The 19,423-nt window shown below is 38.6% G+C and overlaps 1 protein-coding gene across 2 annotated transcripts in view; it reads right to left on the bottom strand.

Annotated features, from left to right (window-relative positions):
* The window catches only part of LOC122806386 (leucine-rich repeat neuronal protein 2-like), a 1,426,491-nt gene that overhangs the window by 1,165,168 nt on the left and 241,900 nt on the right, over positions 1 to 19,423 (bottom strand). The gene's annotated exons all lie outside the window — the stretch shown is intronic.

Here is a 19,423-nt window from a genome sequence, read left to right as displayed (position 1 = left end):
AGACAGATTTCTGATGGAGAATGTCATTAGGAAATACACAACCTCAGATGAAGAATGCAGGCCTTAATGAACTAAGGAACAATGCTAGACAGAGCTTTGCACAGTATGAATTGTATCACAGACTATATAGGTGCACTAAGATTAACCCCAAACAAATGCACACAGCTAAAGAGAAGGTAAAATGATCAGACCACCATCTTAGACATTCTACAGGGGTGGTTAACAAAAATGTTCCCTGAGTTGTGAGAAAACTGGTAAAAGCACAGATCCAATCTTAGTTTATAAAATACTCAGAATTTATGAATTATAGGTTTATGCAGCTAACTGATATAAAGTATGACTATTGAAACGTTGCCACTGAAGCTCAGAAATGAAAATTACATTTTTAGGATAAGAGTTTATGACTTGTTACAAGGTGAGTGTATTTAAGTGGGGGAACACTAGTCAATATACAGGTGTTACACAAAAGTCCCTGTGTTTTGTACTGACTTCAACGATGGCATAGTTTTTATGAAAAACACGTCATTAGACATTACACGACATGAGCCAAGCACAGCATTAGAAAGTTGATATTAATTTCTGCACAGTGCCAGTAGTAATGTTAAATATATACAGGTCTAGATGTTGGTCTTATACCTCACTAAGATGCAATAATTCTGTCCAGTTATAGAGAAAAGACAGAATACATACCATCATTCACTCCCACAACACCCACACTAAGTCAGCTGTAACTACACCTTCACATCAAATTACGTACCACAAAATTATTAGCTTTACCAAGCAATTGGTGTGGACTAAACACAAGTGAGTAGAGCATTGATTAGAATATTCACCTACCATATTTACTCTGTATAAAATATATAGAGAGAAAATGAAAATTGAAGTATTTTTGTAAGAGCACATACTCTCCCTGCATCTTAGACTTACAAATGTCAGTTATTTTTGGCAAAGCATAATAAGATGCTGAGTGTTAAAGAATTCCTATATTTAAATGATAAGCAAGTGCATCTTATCTGTAAAAATGACTTGACAGATTGTGATAGACCATAATTATAGAACAAAAAATGAAAAGATGTAATTCTTAATTGTATTTTAGAAACCAAACAATTTGCTGAAAAGAAAAAATAAAACTAATACTTTAACAGGACTGTTCCCCCACCTCTCACCCTGCTCACATGGTTAGATGGACAGTTGTAAACAGCTAAGGATGGACAAATTTCCTCTGGTTACTATGAATACCACCTCAACTCATTCTCTATAGAACATAGGCCTTAGATCTTGCGAGAGTAACCCTTTCAACACTACATGCTTATGTGTATATACATAAAACGGTCTATATTAGATCAGCGAATGCTTAAACAAGCGAACGCTGATTGATCGACCTTATTTTTGTGAAAGTTAGAAATATCGAAGCAACAGAAACTCAAATTTTTTCCTAGGGAAAGAATTTGGTTGTCCATTTCTGTTGCTTCGGTATTTTCAGTGCTGTGGTGGAAAGTTACGGGTCGGATTCAGGTAAGTGTGCGATTGTGTGGATGTAAGTGTTAGAGTGGGTTAGGTGAGTTAGGGTTAGAGCTCGGGTTAGGTATATGTGCGATTGTGTGGACATGAGGGTTAGGGCAGATTTAGGTGAGTTAGGGTTAGGGAGCGGGTGAGGTGAGTGTGCGATAGTGATGGACCTTAGGGTTAGGGTTTGGGTTAAGGTAAGTGGATAGTTAGTGGTGTGTGCATAGTTTAGTGTAGGGTTAGGTGTCAGATTTTAGGTGTATGTGTGTGGATTTCTGTTTGTTTGGTGTGCTTGTGTTGTGTGTACGTGTTTTGGATCAGCAATTTTTTCCCTAGGAAAAAAATCACTGATCTAACAGTTCGAGATTGTAAGCTTTTGCTTACATAAGGTCGATCAATCACCGTTCGCTTTTTTAAGCATTCACTGATCTAATATAGACCCTACATAAAAGCTTTGACACTTGTTAGAAAGTTAGTAATGGCTATAATAACAATGGTGACGGTGGAAACTATCCTATCAAGAGATAGATAGATGATGTATATGCATATACTGAGTGATTTTAAAATAGAGTTTCAGCTTAAAACATTGCATTATTTCACAAGGTCAAATTAGCTGCCATTTTCTTTAAAGAAAAAGCCATTACTCAGAAGATCATATAGTTGCTGGCTTATCTTGGGGGACCCAAATCTTGGCACATCAAAGGTTTTAATCTTTATCAGAAATCTGTAATAATGATTAAAAAAATGCAAAATAGGCAAAACAGAGAATGTGCGTGTGTGTCTGTGTGTGTGTGTGTGTGTGTGTGCGCGCGCGCACACATGCGCATTCATCTGAGTGCAAAAATGCCAGCAGGACTAATCAATGTTAGACCCTTGTTATTTGTGAAACACTAAAACAAATGAACAGAAATCTCCAAATACCAACTCCAAAAACTTGATAACTAATACACTGCTCTTTGACAAAGGTGAAAGGAAAAACAAACACCAACTTAGCACTTTTGCTCCTTTTAATAAAAACAGACCTTCTTCAGTAATCAATTTCTTGAATTGCCTCACTTAAGTTTTACAAAGAATAATTTCATCAAAATGTTTGTATGCCCCACTAAAAGAGATACACAAAGGAATCAGCTGATTTCTATTCCTTATTCATTTTACCTTTGCTTTCTCAATACTTCAAAAAGTGAAAAGTTGTTCCTTCAAACCTCTTTTACATTTTATCTTAGTATGTTGTAAATTCACTCCTAAATGTATTTGTTCTACAGATTTAGCTAGACCCCTACAGTTTATATGTTTTATTTGTAAGTCTGACTTCTTTCTATATTTATTTTTTGTGTTAATGTTGTTGAATATATATTTTTATGTCTTAGCCTGCTTGCTGGTAAACTCTGGAAAATAAATTCAACTTCTTTAGTAGTGCCAAGACATTCTTCCAAATATGCTCTTTTGGAGAAAAATAAATGTGTTTATTACACTGTGCTTGCTGAGTTAGCCACTGCTAAACTAAAACATTATTTACAGAGGACAGTAGTTAAGCAGATCCACAGAGAATCACATCAAACATTCATATTTACAATAAACACAAATTCTCACAATATGTATCACAATATAACAAAAGTTTAAAGTTTAATGCAGTAGATAACATTAACAAAGGAAAGGATGAGCAATACAGTTTCAATATATATTCCAAGTTATTACTGAAATATGTATCTGTCAGTACTGTTGCTGCTGAAGCCAGGTAATTAGAGTATTTTTTTTATGTTCATTTAAGGCTGGAACTAGATGTTACCAGTGACGATTCAGGATAATATAAAGACAGCACTGAGTTCAGTGACATAGCAGGGAAAAGGGTAGCTCAAGTAATGATGGACTGAAGGAGGTACAATTGGTAATGAAAACTCCAGAGGTCAGGGTTGTGTGTGCTCTCAGACTGAGTATTAAGGAAGAGTGTCAAAAACTAAGGAAAACTGAAAATCTGTAATGAGATAGTGGATGGATTGTTGAAGAAGACTATACAACATGTTAAGGTTTCTGTTCATTGATACTGTCTTTAGTAAAAACGAACAAATAAATCAATTTAATTTTTAGTGGAAAAGTCTAGCTTCCATTCTGTACATGAGCCTATGTAGGACAGAAACACATTTCTTGAATTATTCCTTTTCTATTCCATCTATAGCTGTTTTTAATGGGTCTATATTAGCACATCAAAAGCACAAGTCAGCGCATTCCTGTTCGCCAACCAATAAACAGTAAACTGTCATTTCTGCAAACAGCCACTTCAGTGAACTTTTTCCTAGGGGAAAGAAATCACTTGGCAAAGCAGAAATGAGACAGGATTAGAAACCTATCAAAGTGGGGGCTATGCCCACCACATCCCCCAACTAAATATACCAACACCGAGATTTCACTACAGTGGGAAAAAAGCAAATCTATGATAATGGACATAGATGCACACACACACACACACACACACACACACACACACATGCACGCACGCACACACACACACACACACACACACACACACACACACACACACACACACACACACACACACACACACACACATAAATGCTTGATTTTATTAGTTTTTCATTTTCTTTTTAGAGACACATTTATACTCAAAATAAAAAAAGTAGTAATACAGTCTCTACCTATTCACAGCCCTAATGGCTCAACCTGTTCCTTCCATGATCCATCAAACAATATGGAAGCATCTTCTTCCATCTCATATGTCAAAAACAGGTTTCTCACAGAATAAACCTTCCTGACCTCTGCAACAATACTTTAATGACCCCCATCCTTTAATGTGCTAAAAACAAAAGTTAGGTACTTACCATAATGCTATGTCCATATTGTGTTCCTCACTCTTTGTAACTAATGGCTATATCAGATGTGACTGGATCCAATGGCAGCAACTTTCAGACTCTTGGAATCAATGCTCAGGCTCAACCGCTATCATAATTCCCCTACACACTCACATTTTCTCAGATCATGTTTACCAATATTATACTAAAAAAAAGGGCCTGAAATGACATGGAAACAGTCTAGAACTGTAATTTAAACAAGGTTCTATACAGGTCCGGTATGGTAAACTGAGATCTTAAAATAGTGACAATTTGGCAGAGGGATGGAGAGAGGGAAAGATTAGATGAATGGAAGATGAAAAAATGGATCTAGTATTTTGGTACGTACACAGCTTTTATAATAAATGTTGTCCTTTCTGTCTTTCTGTCTGTCTGTCTGTCTCTACTAATGGAATACAGTCCCCAGCTGCCACAAACCATGGCTGAACTCATGAAAGAATATTCTGAAAGTTGGTTGAGTCAAATAAAGCCCTACAACTGGACTGCAGGTCCAATGTAATGATAGACAAATTTATACTCAGTATACCAAGTAGATTCAGCACAGATACCATCTGCATCAGGGTCCTCAGGAACTTCGGTATCATCCTGTCCATATTTACTCCTGATAAACACCTCAATGACTGTACTGGCTTGAGGGAAGAGGCCACCGAGGGGGGCCTGGAGTACCTCTTTGACTGGAGGATCAGAGATTGGAGTAGAGGGGTTGCTGGTTCTGGTGAAAACCTTAGTTCTACAAGGAGGGGAGGAGATTGTGAATGGATCCAAATGTTGTCTGGCCCCAGTAAAAATGAAAGTGTTAGATACAACTGCTTAGGTAACTTAGAAACAGGAATCACTGCCCCTGTGTGATCCAGAGACCTTTTTCGAGATTCTTTTGTGTAGCTAAAGTAGGGTAAAGGGGCTACCATCCCGAGTGCAAGATATTAGGGGACATGACTGGAAGAGACACTGAACAATTGGTAGTGAAGCACAGGTGTTCATTTCAGTAATGGCACTTCTGAAAGCCAACAGGGAAATTCATTTTGATGCTACTTTTTTGCAGTACTGAAGCATATGTGTGTGGTATAAGTTGTAGCAAGTTGCTTGCTACAGTTTTAAAAGTAGAAGCATTTCTTTGTCTCCTCTGTTAAGGAGCAGAGAAAGGGATCTGGTTTTACTTGCTGCTACGTTTATCCAGACATGGAATGAACCTATCATTTTTTTTTTTGCTCCTTCATGGAGGAACAGGGAAAGGGACCCATTTTGTCCTGCTGATGGGGGATGCCCCTTTCTCTCCTCTTCATCTTTTGGAGCTGTTAGAGTTAAGGTGCAACAGATCTGAGAGTGACACAACATGCTAAATGAGGCACCTATGGCACTGCCTCAGACTGCTGGCCTACCTCTGTTTTAACCTGGCTAGACCAACTACTTGAAAAAGTTGTTTACAGCAACTTACTGCTTTTCTCTACCAATACAATACAATCTCATCTTATCAATGGCTTAGTTAAAAGCAGAAGTGCTCAAACAACACTGCACACACACTGAATCATCTACATGAACAAAGGACACCTTACAGGAGCCATATGTGTTCACCTATCACTCAAACAACACTGCAAACATACTGAATCATCTACCTTAACAAAGGACACCTTACAGGAGCCATATGTGTTCACTTATCATGCAAACAATACCGCGCACACACTGAATCATCTACATGAACAAAGGACGCCTTACAGGAGCCATATGTGTTCAACTATCACTCAAAACAATACTGCACACACACTGAATCATCTACATGAACAAAGGATACCTTACAGGAGCCATATGTGTTCACTTATCACTCAAACAATACTGTGCACACACTGAATCATCTACATGAACAAAGGACACCTTACAGGAGCCATATGTGTTCACCTATCACTCAAACAACACTGTGCACACACTGAATCATCTACATAAACAAAGCATACCTTATAGGAGCCATATGTGTTCACCTGTCACTCATACAACACTGCACACACACACACACACACACACTGAATCATCTACACAAACAAAAGACACCTTATAGGAGCTATATGTGTTCACCTATCAAAAGCCTTTGACTCACTAAGCCATACTTTGCAATTTAATTCTCATATCTTCAACCTTGGGACCCTCTACCCTAAACTTTTTCACCAGTTACCTCTGACACAGATCTTTCTTTAATTTTGGTGACACATTGGTGACGCATCTTAGTTCCCAAAATGGTAGCAATAAGAGTAAAAAAAAAATCCAACAGTAGATTATATATTGAAGATGAACTTGATTGGAAGGAGGATCTGTGGCCACTAAAATTATTATCTTGTCAGTTTCCAGATTACATGATAAGGAAAATTTTAAGGTTTACTTAAAACAGAAGAGACTGAATCATTAGTATTTTGAAGGTCATGTGTTTTGTCGCATGATGTGTTAATTATTTATGTAAGCATTTTCAAGTATCCTTATCTCTGTCTGATGAATTCAAGTGTAGGAATGAAACTGCTAATGAACTGTGTAACATTTATTAATCTATTGTATTTTTCATTTGCTTATCTAGTTGTTTTGAGTCTTACAGATCATTCTCAGTTAAATATAACAATTCCCTTTTACCTGTACAACAAACCTCTGCAGGCACTCCTCAAGGTTTCATCCTTGCATCTGTGCTTTTCAGAATTTTTAATAGTTCTCTACTACTGGACATAAAAGCATCAAATTTCATCCTTTATGCCAATAACTTCATTTTCTACCACTCCTTCACTGTTTATAACACTGTATTAAACAACTACAAATCAAAGTCCAAAACCTGCATCCATTGCTGCTTCATAAGTACCTAATTATGAATTCTTAAAAGACCAAGCTACTATTCATCATCCCTCAAAAGCTGAACAATCTACCCTTTTACACCCCAATGTATAAGAAACAAGCTACAAAACATGCCATCTGCTATTACTTTTTATTTTTTTGGTGCCCTCAGACCTCATCTTTACTGCCCTGGCCCTCAGTGCCCCACATACATACCTGCTATTCTTCAACCCCACCCCTGGGACGTATTCCAGTATTGCTGGAGCCAGTTGTGGATTCTAACGGCATCCTGGGGGGTCAGATCATTAGTTCTGTGTGTCTATTAAAGATCTGACAAAGCCTAAGAACTTATTTTCATCCACTGAGCTTTTTTTTTTTATTTGTGGCTTCTAATTTGTATGTGCCTCTTCCTGCTGCATCATAATATCTCTGACTACAGCAAGTTCAGAGAAAATCTAATAATGCTTCAGAGAAAGGGAGGTGTTTGCATGTTTTTATTATCCACAAATAATATAAACACAAGCTAACTTAGCCTGACCCACTTCCCTACAGTTCTCCTCCACCACTTTTATAAGTTGCATGTCAGTATTATCACGTTTCACCTCAAACCATAAATCTCCAACCCTTAGCATCTGCTGACCTCTGCTTTACTTAGTTACAGTAAATATCCTTGACTCCAGCTTCTTCTCAGATATGTAATTATTGTGTACAACTTGTATTATGTATTGTGTGCAATATTGTTGTTGTCATATTCTCGACTAATTGTACATATTAAGTAACTTTTCATTATCCTACTATAACTCATGGGTTGTATCTGAAATAAATACATGGTGGAGCAGTTGATCATCCCACTTCTCTGGTCAACAAAAAAATAAAAAGAACAATGCCCAACATTTTCTTGACATTATAAATGTTAAGTTTATTTTACAAATAGTTAACCATCGTAATACGGATTGCAATACGCTTGACTGAGTCCTCAAAAATATGGCAACGTCTTGCATATGCATATTTATCATCTTGCTTTCTTAACATGCTGGGCCAGTACTATGAACCAAAAAAAAGCACTTCACTGTAACTGCAATAAGGCATAACTGATCATCTTATTGCAATTAGATCTATGTCCCCGATAGCAAAAAAAAAAAAAAAGGACTTTCCTTCTAATGGCACACCAACCTGGTTGCCAGATGCTTGACATGTCCCCCTCCCTTCTGCCTCAGCCATTCAGGTCCCATTTCTGTGTACACCCCCAACCATCCTATAACATATTTTATTTAAAAAAAAAAACATTTATTCTGTTACACTGTAGCAAATAGCTGTTACAGTTTATACCTGCCTGCATGTAATGATTCAGTGCTCATGTTTCAGTTAATACCCTGACTACATGAAGTGCTATGACCCTCATATATTTTTTTAATTCTTCTCTTTAAACTGTAGCAAACTGCTTGTTACAAATGTAACAAGTAGCTGCTACAGTGTATACCCTGCCTGGCTGCATGGAGCACTACAGCACTCAGGTTTTAGTTTAAAAAATATATTTTTTTTACTTTTAAACTGTAACAAATTTCTTGCTACAAAGTAGCAAGCTGTTGCTACTGTTTAGACCACACACAGAGGGCTACTGCACTCAGATTTGACTACAAATGTAATGCCAGCTTTTAAAAACCAGTATTGCGTTAAAAAGTAACCAGGATCAGCTGATTGAACCCCCAACACTTAGCGCTCGGGGCAGTTGCCCCTCTCGCATCACTCCAGCTATGCTACTGAATCAGGTAATAAATCAATGACCTTTTCCTTTAAAACTGGTGTACTTCCCCTGTAAATACCGCTGTGTTTAGGGATTTCTCAAAAGCAAATCATCTTCAATTACTTGATGACCTAAATAAATTCCACTTTAATCATTCTTCGATTGGATCCCATTTCTAAAATTGCTGCCTATGCTTCTGCCTTCTACTACCACTTAAATAGTTGCACTGACAAGGCAGTTCCTACCTGTACCATCTATAGTCAGAAATTTAAAAAAAAAAACCCTTGGTGGGATAGCCATATAAATACATTATATAACAAGAGAAAGACATGTCTTATTGCTTATTAGTGGTCTCATTATACTAACTTTGAGACCACACTTAAGCAAACTAGCAAAGACATGAACACCATTAGTGAGCTCATAGCTGAATATGATCTTAAAATTGCCAGTAAAACCAAAAAGAATTACAATTCTTTCTTTAACTATGTCAGTAAGTCAAGAACGCATACCCAGCAATATTCAGAGCTAGTCCACAATAATACTGCAAACTGTAACCCAAAGGAAATAACAAATATCCTGATATATTTAGCGCACATTTTACTCTAACCACAGTTATAGCTGTTTCACAGATTTCACAACGTGAGCCATCCACTTTAATTACTTTGCAACAAGTTCTCTCAGCCTTCTCATAAGTTGGCATCACCTTTTCCATGGGCCCTGATAATATACCAAGTTGTCTGATTATCAGTGCCAAATATGGCCTATCTAAACCCCCACTTAACCTCTTTAATCTAAGCCTCTCCACTGGTTACATTCTTGAAGCCTGAAAAACAAACGGTAATGCCGTAACACAAGGGTGGGACATCCATGTGTAACGGCATTACCGTTACACATGGATGTCCCACCCTTGTGTAACGGCATTACCGTTACACAAGGGTGGGACATCTATGTGTAACGGTAATGCCGTTACACAAGGGTGGGACATCCATGGACCCTGATAACTATAGACCTACTAGTCTAACTTGACTCGTATGTCAAAACCTACACCACCAAAACACACACATAGAAACACAAAACACACACCTACATTCACGGAGGCTCTCATTAAAAATCTACCCAAGCAACAGGGACCTCCAAAGCAGAAACACAAGCAACTTCCACCGCCCCAGCACAACCCAAATAACACATAGCCCACAAACTCAGTGTTCCACTCAACCACAGCCTATAAGGCATAACAACGTACCCAACATTCTAGTCATAGGTGACTCTATAGTCAGGCATACTGATGTTCCACTCACCAGGCTAAACAAGAAGAAAGTTACTGTCAGCTGCTTGTCAGGTGCCAGGATCCGCCACATAACACACGCACTCAGGTCACTCCATAACAAGTAAAAATATGACTCTGTCATTGTCCATGTTAGTGTGAATGACCTGAGATGTACCTCTCTGGACTACATGAAAAGAGACATGGTGGAGCTATCTGATCTTGTAGCCCAGGCAGGTATGACCCTAGCCCTGGGTAGCATTCTGCCATCACCCAAAATGATACCACAGTACAAGGGCAAAATGATTGACTTCGACAATTAGCTAAGCTTCTGGTGTCATTCTAAGGGGATCCAATATCTGTCTGCCTGGGATGACATGATCGACAAACCACAATGCTTTGCTAGAGATGGCCTGCACCTGTTGCCCTTGGGATTCCGGATACTGGCTAAGGCTCTTGCCACCCCTATAGTGCCTTTTTTAAGCAAGGTTCAAATGACAAATTCACCACCGTACCAGGTACAAGCAAGCAAAATCTGAGGGTAATGCTACTTAATGCTAGAAGTCTAAACCTCAAAATGCACTTACACGAGACACTCCTTAAAATGGAGAACACTGACATCTGTGCAGTGGCAGAGACCTGGTTCAAGGCTCCAGATAGCATCCGTGCTTTACCAGGCTATAATTCATACCACACCTTTCGGCCACCTAACCTGGACTGAAACACTAAAGGCAGATGCGTGTCCATATTCATTAAGGATATCCAAACCTCCAGGCTAGTTGCTCAGCATAATGCATCCAAGATTATCCAAGTGCAACTAACTCTGGGCAAGACCGCAATCCAAATTGTAGCTTGCTACAGATCCCCCACAATGCCCCTGCATTCCCATTCCTCATTTCTTGATACACTGGAAAATATTAGAGTACAACCTAACAGCCTAATAATGGGCAATTTCAACTACCCCACCATTAACTGGGAAAACTACTTATGTACCAACTCTTGTGCTCAACGTTTTCTGGAATTCATAAATTCCAATGCCTTGGATCAACTTACCCACACCCCCACCAGGGGCAGCAATATCCTAGACCTGGTCATTACCAACATGAGCAACCGGTGTTCCACACCAGAAGTCAATTCCTCATTGATCAGATCCGACCACAAGCTAATCAACCCAGACATCCACATCCCGCCCCCACCCCCATTAGGGAAACCACCGTAAAAAATTTCTCCAAACCCAACTTCACGCTTCTTAAGACAGAAGTGGCAAACTTCACGACACCCATGCTGATGGACAATAGAGGTACGACTGCTGAATCCTATACAAATGCACTTTATAAGCACTTACACAAGTGCATGGATCATGCAATCCTTAACAGAACTAAGATGCTATCCTCCAAAACAAGGAAGCCAATCTGGTGGTACCCTGCCATAAACAAACTCTACAACAGAAGAAATAAACTGTTGCAAAAAAGAGTAAAATTCCATGGTTGGAGGAACTCCGTGGTCAGCCTCAGTAAGAAGCTGAGATCCCTCATAAAATCCTCCAAAGCTAGTTACAAAAACAAAATCACCACTGATTCTAAAGACAACCACAAAGCATTCTATAGCTATGTCAAGAATCTCAATGGCAACACTCAGATCTGCTCTGAGTTACAGCACAATGGCACTAAATATACATAACTAACTGATATTGCCAACATCCTGGCAGATAGGTTCAGTGCTAATTTTACCCCTCTCTCACCCCCTAAAGAGCCCATCTCTATACCGGAAGAATGCAAAGTTCCTGTAATCATGGCTGCACAGGTAAAAAACACACTCTCCAAAACCAAGAAAACAGCATCCATGGGACCATGGAACCTGACAACATCCCAGGCTGCGTTCTATATGAACTACAGAACGAACTGGCACCCCACCTAAGTACCATGTTCAATCATAGCCTCACCTCAGGCTTTGTGCCCACTGAATGGTGCACAGCAATGTATATCCCACTCCACAAAGGGGGAGCCACCACAGTCCCGGGAACTACCGCCTTATTAGCCTGACAAGCCTGGTCTGCAAGGCTATGGAATGTATCGTCATGTAACTTATAAATAATGACATTGGTAGTCTCCAAACTCTGGACCCTACCCAGTTCAGGTTTGTAAAAGGCAGATCATGTCTCCTAAACCTGATAGACTTCTTTGAAGCGGTCACCAAACCCGTAGATGAGGGTAAGGTGATCTCACCAAGGCTTTCGCTACCATCCCCCACTCTGGAATTATAGATAAACTCACTAAACTAGGTATAAATCCCTATGTCACAAGTTGGGTTGCCAATTTTCGCAGTGACAGAACCCACACTGTGAAAGTAGCAAACTCTAAATCCAACTTCAGACCAGTGACAAGTGGAGTACCACAGGGTTCAGTCCTAGGTCCTCTCTTGTTTAGTATCTACTTCACTGAAGTACAGGCTAACACAGAAGGTTTTTGGCTAAAAAAGTTCGCAGATGACTACAAACTAGGAGCCATAATCAAAACTCCTAACAATGCGGACATCCTGCAATAGGGCCTCACTGAGACAGATGCCTGGTGTCAAAGCCATGGCCTCAAGCTCAATGCCAAAAAGTGCATTGTCATCCCTTTTGGTAAAAACTTTGTACCCATGAACTACCACATAGGCGGTAGTCTACTTAAGACCGAAAGTGTGATAAGAGACCTTGGGACACAGGTGGACAGTAGTCTCTCCTTTGATAATCACATTGCCACAGTAGTCAGGAAATCCTTCTACGTGGCACACCTCATCACAAAAGGTTTCTCATCCAGGAAAAAATAAGTCATTGTTCCCCTCTACTCATCACTCATTAGACCCATTATAGAGTACAATGACCCTTTTGGTATGTACCTCACAAGACATCTACAACAACTGGAAAGGCCACAGAAATACCTCACAAAGAGGATTACCAGCCTCAAACAAATGCCCTACGCAGACCATCTAAAAAAACTCCAACTTTACTCTGTCGCATATTGCCTACTCAGAGGCAATCTCTGCCTAACATACAAAGCTATGTCAAACCCAGAGCTGTTGGACATGTTCCACTTAAAGAAATCCCAATCCCTCCAAGCTACATGCTCTAGGGACCTAAACCTTGTCACCACAATAAACTGAACATGCTGGAGGGATAGATTCCTGTCCCAGAGACTTCCCATACTCTGGAAGAAACTACCTATCTATATCAAACAAAGCTCCTCATTAGCACTCTTCAAGAAAAATCTTGATAATTTGATGGTAGATAGGAAATTCACCCCGGGGATCACTTCTGTGGCTCTGCTTGACAGGGGAACAGGAAAATAATTTTCTTGGGTGGCAAAAGCCAGGGTACCATTTGGCTAGGCTTATATAGGCCCTAGGGCCAATAGCCTAGTACCTACCTATGAACCTATGAACCTATGTAAAGCTATGGTGAGTACTATCTCAGACCTCATTAACCTGGATAGTGAAAATCTCATAACTTTGTAAACTCATCAATTGTTAAAGGAAGGCCCTGTCTCTTTAACCTCATTCATTTCTTTGAAAAGGTGACTGAAGCAGTGGATCACAGTTATACAGTACATACAGCATACCAGACATCTGCAGTGGTGGTACTGCGGTAGCGTTGTTGCCTCACAGTAAGACGTTGTCCTGTTCGATTCTCAATTAGAGCGTCTTCTGTGTGGAGACATGCGTGAATGGGCGTACTTTCATCAAAGGTTGTGCATCAGGGCCAGCAACTTGGCACATAAAAATCTACTGCCAATCATTAGCGGACCGGAGTTCCACTGTGGCGACCCCTAACCGGGAAAAGCCGAAAGACACAACAACAATAGCATACCAGACATGGTCAAGACCTTTGACACTATTCCTCATGCAGGCATGAAAGACAGACATGTAGATCTGAATATAAATCCATATTTATATTAATATTTAAATCCATATTTTGTGCAGTGGATAACTACCTGGCTGTCTGAGAGTACCATTGTGGTTAGAGTCAATGTTGCCACTTCTGAAAGCAAATAAGTTACCGGTGGTACACCATAGGGTTCACTGTTGGTTCTTCTCCTATTTATCATCTGTTTTTCAGATCTTCGGGCCAACACTCATGGACTACGGTTATCTAAGTTTGCAGATGATTGTAAATTAGATGTTGTTATTCAATCTTCATTTGACTCACTTTCTTCACACACGTTTCTAAATCTCCTTCATCACATGTGACTTTTGAAGCTGTCAGATACACAGAAAATCAGTCTACATGACCAACATACTAGTAACAAATATTGAAAGAAAGAAGATAACATCTTGCAACTCCCTTTTTTCTGAAGAAAAAATACACAACCTTCTGTAGTAGAATTTTGTGAAAGAATTCATTAAAATGTACACATTTACACAGTCTCTTTGCTAATATGCTTATATTTTTCCATCATTTTTGTCACTCTCCATTTTTTAAACATGTTTCTGCGTGGTATCGCACATTCCAGTGAAGAATCATGTGCCATTTGGTACTCAAATTTTATACTAATCAGATGACCAGAGTTTTAGCTTGACATTCTTATTTTTCAAGGATCTTTGTTCCTATTTTCAATGTCAACAGGTTGAGAGGTATTCACCCAATATACAAGAGGTTTTAAATGGGAAATGTTTTCAAGCTGGAATCGCCATCATTATAATGCAGAACTCTCCGGTAATATTTTACATGAGATATAAAGGAGTCCAAAATGAGTTTGCAATTTCCAGTAAAGTTTAAGTTCTGTTTTGCATATAATGCAATTCATGAGGCATTCATGTGACACAACCCTCCACAATAAATACATTACTGGTATAAAACAGCTACAACATACATTCTCTGGGATTAACAGCTAAGGGCTACAACAGCATAATCTGCCTCTTCAGGTAGTTTCTGCAGTGTAGATGGTCATGTAATATGTGACTATGTTTGGCCACAATGAGAAAGACCTCTTTATCGGCTAATTTGCATGTCTTTGATTTTGCCTATAACTCCCACCAGGTCTAATCAGCACTTTTCAGTGGAAATGATCACTGGAAGCCTCTGCATCTTGTTTTCATAGGCACCCGTCTCTTGTCATCCTCCCACACAAACACCAGGATATTCATATACACACTCACCCAACATGAAGTACATTTCCCTTACTTGAACATTCTCCCAGACATGCTCACCTATTCACCCATACACACACATCTTGATCCCCCTACTTAACCCCTCTACTGCAACATCCCAAGCAGATACACTAACACACACATGCAGTCATCCAGCACCATTCATCTCACTGCAGACATGCACACACACTGCCTCACAAATACAAACATTCAGACCCCTCCACTACTTCTCTGCTGAACATCCCTAAATTTACTGCAACATGGTCCATCTCATTTAATACCATGGGAGACTGTAGCTGGCTGTGTTGATTATCACAGACAGATGTGCAAATTTATACAGCTAAGTGATTCTCTGAAGCACTTGTCAGCATAAAACCCTTCTTGGAGGCAATTCTAGGAGAAACACCATGGCTATTTAATATTAGGCCTTCCCCAGAGTGTCTCATTGTAATACAGTACGACTTTTTAGATCTCATCGATTATTCAAACCATGTAAAATCACTGCAGTGGGCCTGTAACCGAATCATAAAAGAGTTTCTGTGAGTGGCTGGCCATGCAGGGGAAAATCTGAATCCCAGAGATTGGTCATTCGAAAGGAAAATGAAAAACAAAAACAAAAAGTTCAGTAAAGTAACCACTGACAGTTGTCAGTTTACCTGTTTATTTTAAGTTTTGTATTTTTGTCTTCCATTGTATTTCACCTTTACATAGTTTATTACTTCCGGTACTCTCCAGATACCATTTCACAGTAATTATAGTTTTTCATCTGTGTCATAATCTGCTTTGGTGTCTGATGAGATTATTATTTGCAAGAAGCCATAGTGGTGAGACAATGACTTTATGTATCAGAAACTTTTTATTTCATTTTCTGTATGTGCTAATTATTGAGACTTTTCATTTGTGTGCTCCAACTACTGGTTAACTCTATGAATGGAAAAAGAAAAACAAAAGAACCATTTTCACTTTCCCAGTGGAAGGACTGGCAAATATATCTTTGTATCACTTTCCTAATTTAGACTCTCTTGCTATTGATCATGACAATGAGACCTGACAGAAAGGACTTTATATTATGTGTTTTGGCTTTGAAGAAAGAAGTGTTACTATTCTCCAGTGCAAGACCTGGTGAAAGAAAAGAAAAAAAAACAGCCTTTTTCTGCATGGGCTTCTTTAAAGAACCATTACCTGGGAACTTATTGCAGGCCTGTTTTCTCATTTAGCACTTTTTTCAACCTAGTGCCACAAGGGTTAGCAAAGAACAGAAACAAAGGTAGGAGACTTAAAATAACTCAAGAATGCAGTCTATACAGAGAGTTTTTATATTAGTTGGGGAGGAGACCCACTGGAGAGATGTTAGGGTAGAGGAAATACATTTTGGTCTATAAAAGTACAGAGAACAGTATTTAACTCGACTAGTGAACTGTGAAGTTAAGTGCATTGAGAGATTATTGATAACATTAGGGCTAGACTTGAATGTGTGCAAAAATATGAAGCCAAATACCACAGAGCAAAAAAAAGAGCTATAGAAAGTAATATAAACTTGGTGACCAGGATTGTCTAATGATACTGGCAGTGGGGAACAAATGAGGTTTTCTCTTCCTACAGGTAGGCTTGAAGCAAATATCTATCTGTCTAAACTGAAAGAAAATCACAGCCAAGCTAGAAAACATTCAGAAATACAGACCCATGGGATATATGCAAATGACTGTTTAAGGATATTAAATGTTTCAGCTACATAACTTCTAAGTGTCCATGACTTTTTACTTTCCAAGTCTTTCTCTTTATGAGTAAATTCAGGCCAATCAAGCTAAACCCCACTATCTGTTGCTATAAATGTTTCGGCCTTATTATTGACCTCAACAGCTCAGCATAAGTGGACTACTTGGCTTTGATTTAGAAACACAGGATATTTAAACCCATCTAATGTCCATGATCATTAATGTGCTTGCATACAAACCAAAGGGAAAAGAGGTCAAAATGACAAACCATTCAGTAAAAACTGCAAGAAAAACCCAGCCAGTTTCATTATGTAATGCCTTAAACTTCCTGAATACAGGCCCATGGGACGTATGCAAATGAGCACATAAGGGCATGTGTTTCAGCTTTTGAATGCTCATGGGATTTTACTTTTATAGTCTTTATGGCTGCATTCAAACCAATAAAGCCAAAGCCCAGTAGATGTGGACATGCTCTAGTCTGGTTCTTTTTTTTTCTTTCAGTTTTTACTGAATGTTTTTTCTCTCTGATCTTTTTACCCTTTGGTTTCCATCTATCTTTATACACATATATATAGTTTTATATATATATATATATATATATATATATATATATATATATATATATATATATATAGATATATATAGTTTAGTGAAGTATGAAGCCAGACAGGTGTATGAGTAAATAATTTGACAGCAATGTTTTAATAATTTTAGGTAAAAGTGACTTGTACTGGCCAAGCAGAATTCAGTAGGCTATTTTTAGCATTGCCAGGCTTATATTTATTCTATCTTAGACAGAAAGGGTATCTGAGTTTTCAGAAATGTTAATATTGGGGAGAAAGGTCTAGGAAATTGTATAATCAGTACATCCTGAATATGACTTTTGAGATAAATTCTAATAGACATCTTAAATCTGCAGCTGAGTAGGAAGAGAAGGAGTCGGAGACCATATGAGGGCAAAATGTGTGACCTCAGTCACTATGCAAGCTTATAGTCTTATTGAATAATAGAAGTTGTTAAACATTACAAAAGCAGTTTGAGTTTCCAACTGTTGTTATATTTTGATTTCAAGTCTTGCCAAGCTTGCATGTTTTAGGTTTGTTAAAATAAAGCACTTGTTTTATCCATACACTGTGGAGCTTACTGTCTCTACTTCTCTACTTAGTACAACTGGTGGACACAGCAGGCAGCTGAAACTGCACTTAATAAGTAAAGATTCCTGCCACTGTTGCCAGAGTAAGAAGTCAGCATTAACAGGCATCAGCAAACAGAACAGTGGCTGTGCTGGAGTAAAAGACTGTCGAGTTAAAAGAAGACCACTGTAGGGAACCTAATCCAAAGTGTTATCATCATTGAAGAGACTGGAGCGATAGTAAAATCCATCTCCCAGCCAAGAAACACACCCCACTTGAAAACTATCAGCTGTAGTAATGACCCTGAGGCTTATTTATTGACTTCAAAATGATTCCTAATCAAGAAAGATGAGACCATTTGAACAGGGCATTCCTCTTAGCAGCACAACTCACAGGGGGACCCCTCTGAGCATGTAGACATTCTCTGAGAAGTGTGTGGGGGCTTAGACAAAGTCAGGAAAAGTTTGATGGCCTGGGCTGGTGACATTCTAGAGATTCAAGACCACAGGTTTTCCATACTGGTAATATAACAATTTTGTGAACTGACACAAGTATATGCAAAATCATTAAATCATATCTGTCAAACACCTCTCAAATGCCCAGATTTTCACAGAATATCCAGATTTTTGCCTCATATTTTTGGCCTGTTCCTCATAAAATAGTAGTTTTCTAATAAATCATTGAGGATTAAAGTCACTAAATAATACATAATTGGATTTTCAGACTTCATATCCCTTGGAAAACTCATGATAATTCATATCTATTATTCTAGCTACTTTCTACAATTGTAAAAGCAATATTTAAAATTGCTCTCTGATTTTGGACTGTCGCCCCCACATTATGTTTGGCTTTGCACAGATTTTTGCACTTAAGAGTTGAGAGGTATGCTGACTGTTATTTGCATTTCAAATAACCAGCTTATTGAAACCTCATGTAGTGAAAACACAAAGATCTCAAAAGAAAATATAAAAGTTTCCTTTCATATTCCATGAAACAAAACCATATCATTACACTCAGACCAAATTTGTCTAAATAGTGGTAGAAATACAGAAATGCCCCAACCTCACCCCCAAGTCTATACCTTACCTTAGGAAAAACCCTTTCCAGAATACTACCATTTCACAAGACACACACACTACATACAGAAGCAAACAGTTACAATACAAAATATATCACCTTCCCTAGACCTTAATCTAACCATAACCTGCTAACACACACACATATACACATACACACACCTCAAACAGCTGCAAACCCACACAATGCTA

Source organism: Protopterus annectens, chromosome 7.part0 (genome assembly GCF_019279795.1).
Source record: "Protopterus annectens isolate FY-2018-M chromosome 7.part0, PAN1.0, whole genome shotgun sequence".
Classification (NCBI taxonomy): domain Eukaryota; kingdom Metazoa; phylum Chordata; order Ceratodontiformes; family Protopteridae; genus Protopterus; species Protopterus annectens.
The sequence above is the reverse complement of the archived record's forward strand: the minus strand, read 5'-3'. Positions and strand labels throughout refer to the sequence as shown.